Below are 13,159 nucleotides of genomic sequence, written 5' to 3'. Positions count from 1 at the left end.
TCTGCTTGTGGCCACCATAGACTTCCTAGCAAGTGTCCAATGAATCACATGGGTAAAATATGTATGGGGGCATTGCCAGGAGCCAGACACCAGCTAAATGGTTTGCATTATTGTAGTTATCCCAAGAATATTCCTAGGAGAGATCAAATGATTCCGATGTCCCTGGTTACAGCGTAAACCACAGCCCACCCAAGCTCTCACCACTAGAAATTAGGTAGGATGCATGAGTCCAGCCTCCACCCACATGCTCTTCACCTGGGCCCCCGAGTGTTATGATGAGGAAGCCAGACACGGAGGAGACTCCCATCTCAGAATTTGTACCTGGGCTTGATGAAAGCCTCCAAGAGGCTACTGCTATTACTCAACCATGTGACTGTCCCAGAACAGAGAAGACAGTCACTGGTTCCCTAGCTCTGTGGCCAACCTCAGTCCTTTCTCCTGCTGGCTAGTGCTAGAGAGAACAGCTAATACATACAGCTCCGCAGAAGAGAAAGTTCTGGACCCTGAGCTGCCACAGACCCCAGCAGCTGTAAGTGACTCCCCCAGGTGAGACTACTCCTAGGTCTCCAAGGTCCTTGACGGTGGCCTCGCCACATCATTCAGTTTTCCATCAGGACTGCCCCTGGGGCTCAGGTCCTGGGGTGGTTCAAAGACCCACAAGAAAGCCGGGCATGGTGGCGCATGCCTTTAATCCTAGCACTCAGGAGTTAGAGGCAAGAGGATCTCAGGGAGTTCAAGGCCAACCTGCTCTACATATGAGTGACAGGTCAACCAGAGCTACATCCTGGAAGAAGGAGGAGTAGAGGAGGAAGGGCATGAGAAATGTTGCCCTCTGGCTTTTGTTCAGTTTTAAACACACCTCCTGAGCACAGAGGCCAGCATTTCTCCAGTTTATACCTGAAGTGGGGATGCTGGGCCCTAGCCACCCAGCCCAGCTCCTTCAAGGCACTTACGGGTCTGTTGAAGATACAAGTTCTGCAGGGGTGGAGGTGAGGGTGGGGGTTCCCCGTGTCCAAGATGAAGAAACGATGCAGAGATGGTCAAAATGCTATAGGAACGATGTGAAATCACAGCCTGAAGACAGCATGAGAGGTCACTGTCTGTCTGTATGTCTGTCTTTCTATCCTCTCTTTCTTCTTTCTTCCTTTCTTTTTTCTTTCTTTCTTCCTTTCTTCTTTCTCTCACCATGCTATTTCTACACGTCTTACTGAGCAGATTCCTCCCCTTTACCACACTGGAAATGACAGGATTTCTTGGTGTGTGTGTGTGTGTGTGTGTGTGTCTGTCTGTGTGTGTGTGTGTTACATACTTTATTTTGTATACATCAAATATTGTAAAGAAGAGGGTTAGGGATGCAGCTTAGTAGAAGAGCGTTTGCCTGGCATGTGTGAGGCCCTTGGTTCATTCCTAGTACCACAAAGGAAGGAAGGGAAGGAGGAGGGGTGTGGAGGAAGGAAGGGAAGAAGGCAGGCAGGCACGCTCGTGTGTATTCTGCAGGTTGCTGATCCTCATCCACATGGATACCTAGGAATTTGTCCTATCAGAGCAGCCATATCACACAGACTCTCAGGAAGACCCTGGTGGGGGAGGGGGAGCTGAGCAGTAGTCATCCTGGTGTACTCTGGGTCCAATGCCTGGGGGTGAGCTGCAAGGTTTGGGTGGATAGAGTCAGGGAGCAGCCGCTGCTCACAGCGGGTCAGCCATTTTCCTGCTTGCAAAAGAATCTGTTGGTGGCAGCCGTGCAACCGCCACAGACCTCTTCTCCAATTTGAAATGTGCCTGGTGCACAGCGGGCTTTGCCCACTCTCCTGGCCCACACAGCCCAGCTCCTTCAAGGTACTATGGGTCTGTTGAAGATACAGAGTTCTGCAGGGGTGGAGGTGAGGGCAGAGATGGTCAAAATGCTATAGGAATGATGTGAAATCACGGGAAGCTGGGATCACAGGGCTAGGTCTGCCCAGGCTGCTTGGGCTTGAATCTTGCATTTGCCTGGAAGCAGATGTGGTTCCATGAGGCCTCCATCGCTCCAGCTGTAAAGTAGAGAGATTAAGCTACTTAATATCAAGGGTAGTTTGTTGAGATGTTTGCATTAGAGGAACTGAAACCCAAGGAGCAATGACTGACCCACGGGGACTATGCAAGGAAAGCAGCTATGACAGCCCCTGGACAGCTTCTCAGGAGGGGATGCCCTGCTGAGTCCTAGCTGCTTGCATGCTGAGGAATAATATGCTCTCATCCTTCAAAAATAAATATTCTCGGGGCTGGAGAGATGGCTCAGTGGTTAAAAGCACTGGCTGTTCTTCCAGAGGACCCAGGGTTCAATTCCCAGCACCCACATGGCAGCTCACACCTGTCTCTAACTCCAGTTCCAAGACTTCTGACACCCTCACACAGATATACATGTAAGCAAAACACAAATGAACATAAAATAAAGATAATAGTAATAAATTGTAGAAAAAAAGAGAAAGGAAAAAATAATTCTCAAGCCAGGCATGTTAGCACAAGCCAGCACTCAGGGGAATCAAGAATTCATGGCCATACTCAGCTACATAGTGATTCAAGGCCAGCCTGGACTGCATTAGATCCTGCCTCAAAAAACAGTTATCACATTGTGAGCCTACGGTGGAGTAGTTGCTTGGCATGCTCAAGGCCCTATGTTCCAATCCCCACACTTTAGTCTCCCACACAACCAAACTGCTATGTATCAAGGTCTTCTTGGCCCATACCCTGAGGTAAGTACCTTTATCTCTTGGGTCAGCCAGAGGCTCAGAGAGGTCTGGTTATTGGGTCAAAGTCACACAGGTTAGTGGGAAAAATTGAGACTCAACCCCAAATCTGGATGACTCCGTATGCTTAACTGCTATTTCCTAGAACTAGCCAAGAGGGCTATGAATTGGAAAGAACCAGTTCCAGACTTATGGGACCCTTGACCGTTAGGGGAGGAAGCTCTATGCCTTCCAAATTAAGAATAACTATAACTAGGGGATTTAGACAGAATCCCACTGTCAATCACAGCCCAGCTGAGGACAGAAAAGGCAGACTCTGGCCAGACTGCTCCAGTGAGCACCTGCCAGGTGGTTTGTGTCTGCCCAAAGTCCTCTTCAGCCCTGGACTGCCCCTTTCCCCACACAGCCCTTCCTTGCAGAAGGAACAGTGAACTAGGCCAAGACTAGGAAAGATGACGCCCCCCCTGCCCCTCAGGCACCTCCCCAAGAGCCATGTCAAGACTGTATTCCTGTGGACCCTAACTGTATCACAGGGAGGCAGCTAGCAAGAACCCTGCCCCACTTAACCAACTCTCCCCTCCCTCCCTCCTCTGCTTCCCCCAGCCAAACAGGAACGGGAAGGAGTCAAAACAGGCAATTGGCCTACGTTGCATAAATAGTCGCCATGATGCCACTCCTCACTTGCCAGCAGATCTCAGGCATACAGCCACCAACCTAAAGAGCCTAGGGTATCCCCTGAGGTGGACTGAACAAGGGTCTGGTCCCGGCTCTGTAGCCATTGCACTTAGGGCGGTGCCCCACCCTGCTGAGCTCCTCAGGTCCTGATGCGCCATTTGGGATGGGGCGGGCAGCTCATGGCCTGTCCATGTAGACACCAAGACTCCATCTGAGAGGAAAATTTCCAGATGGAGGAGTCCAGGGGGCCAGGGTTGGGACAGTGAGGACTAGAATCTGGGAGGCAAAACTGCAAGATTTTCAGAACTCCGAGTGGCTCCAGGAGTCAGCACACTCTTTGGTTTCTGTCGCTACTTAAATTTGTTTGTCCCCTTTCCCCAAAACACCATCAGACCAAGGGCCTCAGAGGAGCGGGAAGATGAGGGAATATGGCCATGGGATAATATCCAGATGTCAGGTGAGGGAACAGAAGAGTCAGGACAGGGAACAAGCAGACTCCAGTTACCATCTTCAGACATCTCAAGGACTTACTGAGGAAGCAGGAATTCTGCAGCCCAGAGGACAGGGCATTCGTGAAGCCCCAGAGATGCCCATGGCATCGGCACTCTAGAGATGAGTCTCCAATAGTCTGTTTAAGGGGGATGGGAGTAATTTGGAGGTAGTGAGCTTCTTATCCCAAGAAACATGCAAGATTAATAATGACAACACAGAAAAAAGTCAGCTATCAGAGTCTCTGTGGGGCCTTTCCCACCAACAGCCTGCAACTTCTTCACATGCGCTCCCAGGCTGCCATGGGACAACCATGGAATGAAAGTCCCTGACTGCCTGCATGTCAGATCCTAGCTAGATATGACGTCAATTCTGCCCTGACTTTGCACAGGGGCTTCCTAGGCTCCCCTACCCCCACTTCCTCTTATTCTACTGTGATCTTTCGCTCTTCCCAGGGGACTCCAGGCTTGACCAGAGAGACCTGGAGCCTATTTACGAGAACAAGGTCCCTGGGGATCGTTCATTCCAATGGCCTCCCACCCTGCAGGAGTGAGGCTGGTGGGAGCAGAGTCTCTGTGAGCCGGTTCACATGCTCCAGAGAGTCTGCATGGAGATTCCAGCAGGGTCACAGGAAAGCACCTGACTTCCAAGATCGAGGTGCCTCAGTTTTCCCTTCTGCTTGCTCCTTTTTCCTCAGCAGTAGTTGTGACAGGAAGCTGGTGACAGGAAAACAAGCAGTTTCCCTGGACTGAGTCACAAAAGTCAGTATAGTGAGCTGGGACACAGGAGCGATTCCAGGTATTCCGCTACCTTCTAGAGCCTGGGGAGATGAACAGTCCAGGGACCAGTCAGGCCTGGGGAGAGTCCTGGAGCAGTGGAAACATATACCACACAAGCCAACAGACAGGGCAGGGATGCTCAGCGCTAGAGCTTTCCTGAACCCAGGTTGAAGCTGGGGCACAGAGAGTCCAGGCTTCCCTGAACGAAGGCAGACAGCCTGAGGCAGAGGCTTTAGGGGATCATGAGTAATAAGCCTCTGCCCAGGCTGGCTATCACTAAAACACACTTTCTGGTAGCCCCTAGTAATCTGGTTGCTTCTTGGTAAAATAGTCCTTGTGTATAGACATCAGAGCTCCATCTCCTCGTGTCAGTGATAAAGAAGCTGAGGAGAGACTTCTCCAAGATCACACTGTCTATGTAGATGCATCCTTTAGACTTCCTTTGCCTTCTAGCCAATGTTGGAGGTCACAAGGCTCCTCATACCAAAGGCAGGGACAGAGGAGAGCCGGGTACCCAACCAGAACATGTCATGGTCCATTGTCAGCTGATAGTAACCTATTGCCAGTTCCTGCTGTTCTGTTTCCTAAGTCGCTTTATGCAGCCAGAGATGGTCCCCGAGCTATTGGAACTACAAATGGGAAGGGGACTCCTGGGACAGGGGAGCTCTTGGTTCTGTTTGGCGGTGCCCAGCTCTCTACACAACTGACCATGAACAAGAGGTACCTTCTTGGGGTTGGGGATTTAGCTCAGTGGTAGAGCACTTGCCTAGCAAGCACAAGGCCCTGGGTTCGGTCCTCAGCTCTGAAGAAAAAAAAAAAAAAAAAGAGGTACCTTCTAGCCTCAGTGTGTTCAGTGAGGTCTAGATCCAAGAGCCAGAAAAGCAGAGGATCCCCGCTCTCACTATGATGTACTACCCCACTTATCTTAGATTTACCCAGGAGATTTGGCACAGGAAGTAGGTGGGCCACAAAAAGAAAATCGCAGCCTACAGATTCTTCTATGCCCAAGCTTTACTTTCAAGCCAAAAAATTCCCAGAGAGAGAAAAATCGTGGAAGCAAGCATGGTGTGGTGAGTCACGCCTGCGATCCAACACTCAGAAATCTAAGGAAGACTGCTATGAATTCAGGGCTAGCCTGGGATACATAGTGAGTTCAAGGTGCCTGAACCGTGTAATATGAAACCCTAGTGGTGGGGGGGGGGGTGGGGTCCTGGGAAGCTCTTTATAATTATCTCAGTCAGCCAGGCATAATGGCTCAGACCTTTAGTCCCAGCACTTGGGAGGAAGAAAGGCAGGTAGATCTCTGTGAATCCGAGACCAGCCTGGTCTACATAGTGAGTCCCATGACAGCCGGAGCTGCACAGTGAGATGCTATCTTGGGAAAAATAATAATAATAATAATAATAATAATAATAATAATAATAACATAAAATTAATTGAATAAATGAAATTATCTCAGTGAGGGAGGCTAAGACCGAAAAAGGTCAGCACAGTGTTCAAGGCAACAAAGCAAGTCCAAACTAGAAGAGGCCCAGGGTCTCTGACTCCCAAGTCACTGTTCTTTCCATGGTCTACAGTGCTTTCCAGATGATGGACACAAAAGCCATCCTGGTATGAACTTGGTGCCTCAGACTCCTGCACCAGAAGTCTAATCTCTTTCCCTGCCTGGGACTCAATTTCTTCCTGGAAACAGGGGAACCAGAAGCATCAGGACCCAATACCAGCATCCGGCAGACGCGCAAGGCTTTCCCAGGTGGCCCCTGTTGTCCTTTCTGAACAGACAGCAGGGGACTCTGGCCAGGAAATCCCACCAAGTTGCACCCCCACCAGCCCTGTCCCACCCTAGACCCCATGGCTGGGCTCCGTCCAGAGTTGTAGGCTCCAGCCCAGCTTCCCTCGAGAATTTTTTCTTACCATAAAAGGGCAAGTGTGCCTTTCTCAGCCCTGCTGCCAGCCCTGCTAGGGGAAAGGCTGAGTTATTTTTAGAAGATGTAGGATTTGTTCCTAACCCAAGATGGAGTTGTCCCTTTACACCACAGCCCCTTCCCCAGCTGCTGCTGTCTCTCTTCCCTTTCCCTCCTTTGTGGTCACCAGTGTCCCCTCCTCACCTCCAACAACACACCACACCACACACACACACACACACACACACACACACACACACACGCACACGCACACGCACACACACACGCACATGCGCGCAAGCATGTGTCTCTTTTCTCTCTCCTCTCCTCTCCCCAGATCCTTTCACAGCCTGCTTCCTTCCTCTTGCCCTCCCTCAGATCTCCTTTCTAGTCACTGGAGAAAGTGACGCATCTGTCCCCCCACCCCCTCCTGAAACAGTATTTACAACATACATTCCAAACATCCGCCATCTGGCTTCTAGGAAGGGCCAAAAGCTATTTGGAGAAGGAAGTCATGATTATTCCATCTTCAAAGCCAGGGAACTTCAGGCCCTCTGCACCCCCACCTTCCTCCCACAGGACCCTGTGTTGACCTGTTGACATCTTTCAGTCAACAGAGGCCGTCAGGACCTTAGTGGGATGTCAGTTGGATCCCTGACTTCAAGCACTCCCTTTGCATCCCTCGCTTAGCCTCTGCGGCCCAGTGTTCTCATCTGAACCAGGGTGTGAGACCAGCAGAGCAATTTCAGGTCCTGGTGCAGCTCACTGAGACCTGCTTTGAGCTGAGCAGTGAGGAAAGGGAGATGAGCACAGGGGTGAGATGGGTGAGTTCTGCCATCATAAATTCCCTTCCTCTCCCACCACATCCTGCACATGTGGCTCCTGACAGGCAGAGAGGGGAAGACCTATGCATATAAGCTGCAGGAGCTTTGTCCCTGCTTGCTAATCTCCTTGTCCTAAATAGTCCAGAAGAAACCAGTATCTATTCTCCAGGAAGCATGACCATTCCTACAAAGCCCTGCAGCCCTGGAGATTCCTTTTCTTTGCAAAGCGTGAAAGACGGGCTGGGGAGGTGGCTCATCTGGGAAGGTGCTCCCCATGCTTGAGGGCCTGGATTTAGATTCCCAGCACCCACATAAAAGCGAGGTGCTCTGACAGGACCTATAATCCCAGTGCTGAGGAGGCCAAGACAGAAGGATCCTTAGACCTTGCCAGACAATCAGTAGTGAGATGGCTCAGTGGTTGTATCTTGCAGAGGACCTGGGTTCGATTCCCAGCACCCGCATGATGGCTCACAATCATCTGTAACTCCAGTCCCGGGGGATCCAACACCTCTGGTGCCCTCTGAGGGCAGTGCACTTACACACAGAGACATACTTAAATAAATTTTTTTTTAAAAATGTTAGCAATACAAGACACCTAATGTCAGTCTCTGGTCTTCACACTTACTGGTATATGTACATGTACTCCTAACCCAAGATGGAGCTGTCCCTTTGCACCACAGCCCCCTCCCCCAGCAGCTGATGTCTCCCTTCCCTTTCCCCTCCTTTGTGGCCACCAGTGTCCCCACCACCACTACCACAGACACGCACACACGCAGGAGCACACAAATGTATACACAAACCCAAAAGAGGCAAATAAGATGGTGTGTGTGTGTGTGTGTGTGTGTCTGTTTAAAGAGTTACTCAACAACCAAGAGAGAGCTGCACCCACAAGGAAACTATTGCTTCCAGTGTCTGATGGCCCTGCCAGGGCCCAGACAACTTCTGTCCATACTAAAAAGGCTGTGTTCTCAGCCTCCTTCCCTCCAAGACAAGCAGGACAATCTGAGCTTCAGCGGAGCCAGGACAGTACGCGCCGGACTGCATGGGGCCAACTGGGACTCCTAGACTAATGAGCTGTGTGACTGTGACCTTGGGGGTACTTGGTTCCTTGGTTTGTGAAATCCCACTATGAAGACTCCTAATGAGAACCAGATAGACTTTCTTAGTGAGGGAGAGGTGCATCGAGAGCTCTCCACTCTTCTCCTCCATCCTGCTTGGAGCCAAGGGGAGCTGTGCAGAACAAATCCACTCCTCTTTTCAGATTTTGCCCTCATTGGAAATTAGGGATCCAGATGTTTAGTCCCTTCCTCTCACCCCCACCCACCTTCCCCTGGATCTGAGCTGCTGGAGACAAGGCTTGGGGGATCCAGAGGAGCCAGGGGCTCCTTTCTCTTCCCTCGGTTCCCTTTTCCCTGCATTGCTGGTTTTCACCTCACGCTATATTCCCATGGCTTGCTCAAGAGTCCCAGAACACTATTCCCCGGGGAGGAAGTAGGGAGCGTGTGAGGTTGGTGAACTTTACAGGGTGACCAGGGACTGAGGGCGCTCTGGGAACAGAAGCCAAGGGAAGCTATGCACAAGGGAACATGGGAAGGGACCAGGCAGTGGTGGCAGATCCTGCAGTCAGCATCCACACCTCCAGATGCCCCTGCACTTACCACGCTAATGACAGAAACCACAGCCATTTTAGTCTTGGCTTGCCATGCGCCTAGCACTGTGCTTATATCTGCTGCTCCTGACTGTCAAAAACAAGGATATGAGGTCAGAAGCCACATGAAGACAAGGAAGGGGTAGGGATGAGATTCCAAAGCCCAGCCCACCTCTCCTGTATTCTGTCCAAGCATATAGTGGTAACGGCCTCCTAGTGTCCAGAGCCATGGAACCTGTGTGTGAGAGGGAGCTCAATAAGGAAAGCTAAGGTAGGAAGTCTCTCCCAAGAGAGCAGCTGTGACTTGTTCCCTGGGAGACAGTCCTGGCTCTGGCCATGACCTTGACCACATGAACTTCGCTTTATGGTCATCCAAGCTCAGGGGGATAGCTAGCCGAGCCTGGCTCCTGGTCTGCCTTGAATACTGGTCAGTGGATTACCTAGTGGAAACTACAAGGCCTCGTTCACTGCTCTCCCACCTCATTCTGTACCATTCTGGGGCCATTCTTCAAGACCAGGAGCCTTTTGCTAGGAAGAGGTTGCAGCCTTGGTCACCAGGTTGTGGCCCTTCCCCAACACAGCTCATCTGTGATATGAGAGGTAGGACCGCTGGCCATCAGTGCCTCTGGGCAATGCCCTTGCAGAGGAGAGATTTTGCTGGCAGGTCCAGATGCATTGGAAGGGAAGGTGATGCCTCCTTCTCACAGAGCTGAGAGTTTCCCTGAAGCCCACCTTTGGAAGCAAGGTGGGCACCGCAGGGATCATGGCCATGTAGGGCCCAAGGGACAAAATTCCACAGGGCTCGACAAACCTCAGCAAGGCAGCCCAAGGCTTCTGGGCTAGGAGTGGTCCAGGCCCTTTCTCAGTCTCTCAGAAAGCAATAGCAGGCACAGGCCCTTGGGGTTCAGCACTCTGGCCACAGCGTGCTGTGAACCAGATTTTTTGTTCTTTTCAGGCAAGAGTGGCGGCTAGTGGGGTGTCCCCCTACACTGGAGCATGAAGATCCCCAGAGAGGAATCCTCCAGAGAACTAGGAAAGGACAGCAGTGGCAGCCCTGCTCCCAGAACTGTAAGTATGCCCTTCCATGGCCCCCATGGACACCCCAACTCAGGGAGCTCTAGGAATAACCTGGGACCCTCAGACAAGCTCCCCATCCCAGTGCTCAGAATGTTCGGGGAATCAGGCCTGGGAGTCTCAAAGGCAGAGCCTAGCCACAGGGCAGCCTTTCAGTAATGCCGGAGGCTGGGATGGAGGAGGAATAAATTGAAGCAAAGAGGAGGGGACCCAACAGGTGTGGGAACCCGTCCCCTCACGCTCGGCTTGAGGAAGACACAGACAACAGTCATCTTCCTTAGAGATGGGAGAGTTTCGTAGGAGGGGTACCTGGGGTCCTGGGGCTCTGGGCAAGGACTACACTATTGATAACAGCAGCTCCCGGGGATGGAGGTGATCCTTCAGTCCTGCTGGGGTCAGAGTATGCAGAGTGCCGCATTCGGTATCACACAGGGGCTCCATAACACAGGTAGAGAAACTGAGGTCCAGCAGGGAAGAGGAGCACACTCCGAATTGCAAGGTGAGGCACTGTAGAGAAGTCTGGTACAGATCTATCAGGGATGGAATGAACAGGGAAAACTGGAGGTGAAGAGGGGAGGCAGGGCAGCAGAAAGGAACTGTTCTGTGGATGGGAGGCAGGGCTTATGTAACACGACCCACCTGTTCACCCCTGTGTAGCCTCCTCATGTGTGCGAACGTGCACCCCCAACACGGCACACACTGTGGCTTGGAAGCAAATGAGCTAACAGAGACTGTTGTAAACAAATTGGATTGGGGAGGCTGCAGGCGCCTCCTCCTCCTCCACGCGACCCTCTGGTGGACATTAAGCAGGCCTGTAGAGTGGCCAGCTGCACTCTCTCTGGCATGGGGACAGTCAGCCCTGAGCCCCCAGCCCCTCCCCCACCCAGCCCCAGGAAGGAGCCTTGGAGAAGATGCCAGGATGATGGATGGGGTGAGGGAGGTTCCAGGGCCGGCCTGAGAGCACACAGGATGTGAGTGCTTGTGTGAGGCACATTTCTGAGCTGTTCCCAGCAGCCCACCCCCTTGGGCTCCCCTCTGCAGCCTCTCCCACGGTCACTGCTGCTGGCCTGGGACTTGGGCCTAGCCTGAGGTTTCAAGCAGAGTCCAGGGCCCAGGCCCTGAACACATCTGCCCCCTCAGTCCCACAGCTGGACTGAGGGGAAACAGCTGAGGAAGTGTCACAGAGAGACACTGGAGGCCACTTTAGAGGGCAGAAGGGACCTGTGAGCGGAAGAACAAAGCCAGCTCCGTGGTGACTTCTTACCCATCGCTTCAACTGATCCTTAGACCAGGCTGCAGAGCTGGAACTGTGACCAGGGTACAGCTGTGACCAGCAAGGCTTATTCATTCGGCATTTCCACACACCCCTCCTCTGAGGCCCTAGTCTGCACCAGGCCCTGTGGTGAGGACACCCAGTCAACATCTTATTGCCTACCTGGTGGAACTGTTCCCCTTGGACTGTGTGTGGAGCATTAACGTTTTCCTGGTTTCCCGGGGGCACACCTCCAACACAATCAACTTCCTATGGAGCATGTGTGATGACTAAATTTGCCCCTTTATGCTGTGTCAGCACACTCAGAACTCTGGTGCCAGATACCAGGCCCTGATACCAGACAGCCCTGAGTTAAATCCTACCTCATTTCCTGTTCAGTTGCATAGCTGTTCTTAGCCTCTCTGGGCCTGTTTTCCCTTCTGCAAAATGGGGGAGCAGTTGCTCTCACCCCATGGGCCTGATTATGTACCCCTCTTCCATACTATCATTTTACACAGAGAGAAACAGAGGTCCCAAGAAGGAAAGGACTCTGAGATAGGAGTTAAATTTGGAACAGACTGCTCCCTTCAACTCAGAATTATCCCTCCCACCTGCTACACCAATCAGAGGCCAAGATGGCTGCTCAGTTTGTATAGGTGATTCCTGGGATATGTTCTGGGCCCTGCCTGGCTTCTCAGCAGCAGCCCAGGTGACCAGCGGTGGCCCTCCGTCCTCTGGGTGGTGACTGAGGTGAGGAATGACAGGCAGGGTTCCTAGCTCAGAGCAGTCTTGCCATATAAGGGCAGGAGTCACCGAGCAGAGCAAGCGTCCTGCCTGGGCCTGAGACTATCCAGACAACCACTGTTTATTCTCTCCTTCAGCCTTCCCTCCTCTCACCCCTCCCAGGAGCTTCCCCACAGACAGAAGCCAGAGATCCCCTAGCCTGGAGACATTTTCTGAAGACTTGGGAAAAGGAGAGAAAGCGGGTCACCCCCTGCAGCGGGTCTCCAAGCTGCTGAGAGACAACACCAAGAACACCAGGTAAGATCCGGAGCCCGCCTGGTTCAGCCCCAGAGACCAAGGGGCCCAGTGAGAAACAGCTGTGCGGACTGGAGATCGAGCCTGGACCCCCAAGCCTCCCTCATCTTCGGGGCCAGGGAGCTTTTCTTGGGGTAAATGATGCAGAAAGGCTACATACCTCTTCTCCGTGAAGCCCGGCTTGAGGGAGGCAGGGGTCCGGACAAGCTCTGCCTACCAGCCCAGCACGTGTACACGTGCGTTTCTGGGGCCAGAGAGACAGAAAACACACCTTCCTGCCCCTCTGCTCCTCCCCGCCATCCCAGTCCCCACCCCGACCCTTCCAGAAGGCCTTTTGAGCTACCCAGGGGGTGGAGGAAGGAACCTCCCTGGCCACAAGTTCTTGGCAGTCCTCTCACAGACTCTCTGGAGTTCTGCCGAGTCTGCCCCCATGCCCTGCTCAGGGGCTCTCCTCCCCCTCGGGCTTCTGTGCCCTGCAAGGGCAAGGACAGTATGGAAGCTGTGCCAGCCAAGAGTGTGTGGACGTAGTCCCCCAGCACACAGAAGCGGTGCTGGGTCTGCTGAATGAGCCAGCACAACCACGAGACCCTGTCCTAGACCCAGAGGACTAAGAAATTGAGACCTCAGGCATGGAGGTTAGGGTGAGGGGCCAGGCCCGGCTGCTCTGAGTTAAGAAGCCCAGCATGGTGCCTTGGACTCTTACCCCGGGAAAATTCTATTTCTCTGGAGCCTTGGAGACCTATGGGGATG

General features: G+C 52.5%; 1 long non-coding RNA gene across 1 annotated transcript; it reads right to left on the bottom strand.

Moving 5' to 3' along the window:
- Nucleotides 1-1,428: 1,428 nt before the first annotated feature.
- LOC118594815 lies at nucleotides 1,429-12,728 on the bottom strand. The gene is made up of 3 exons (XR_004946413.1): nucleotides 12,570-12,728; nucleotides 10,429-10,649; nucleotides 1,429-2,030 (listed from the first exon to the last, which is right to left on the bottom strand). It is a non-coding gene; the product is annotated as an uncharacterized LOC118594815 (long non-coding RNA).
- Nucleotides 12,729-13,159: the final 431 nt, after the last annotated feature.

Source organism: Onychomys torridus, chromosome 13 (assembly GCF_903995425.1).
Source record: "Onychomys torridus chromosome 13, mOncTor1.1, whole genome shotgun sequence".
Taxonomy (NCBI): Eukaryota; Metazoa; Chordata; class Mammalia; order Rodentia; family Cricetidae; genus Onychomys; species Onychomys torridus.
This window is presented reverse-complemented; position numbering and strand designations above follow the sequence as displayed.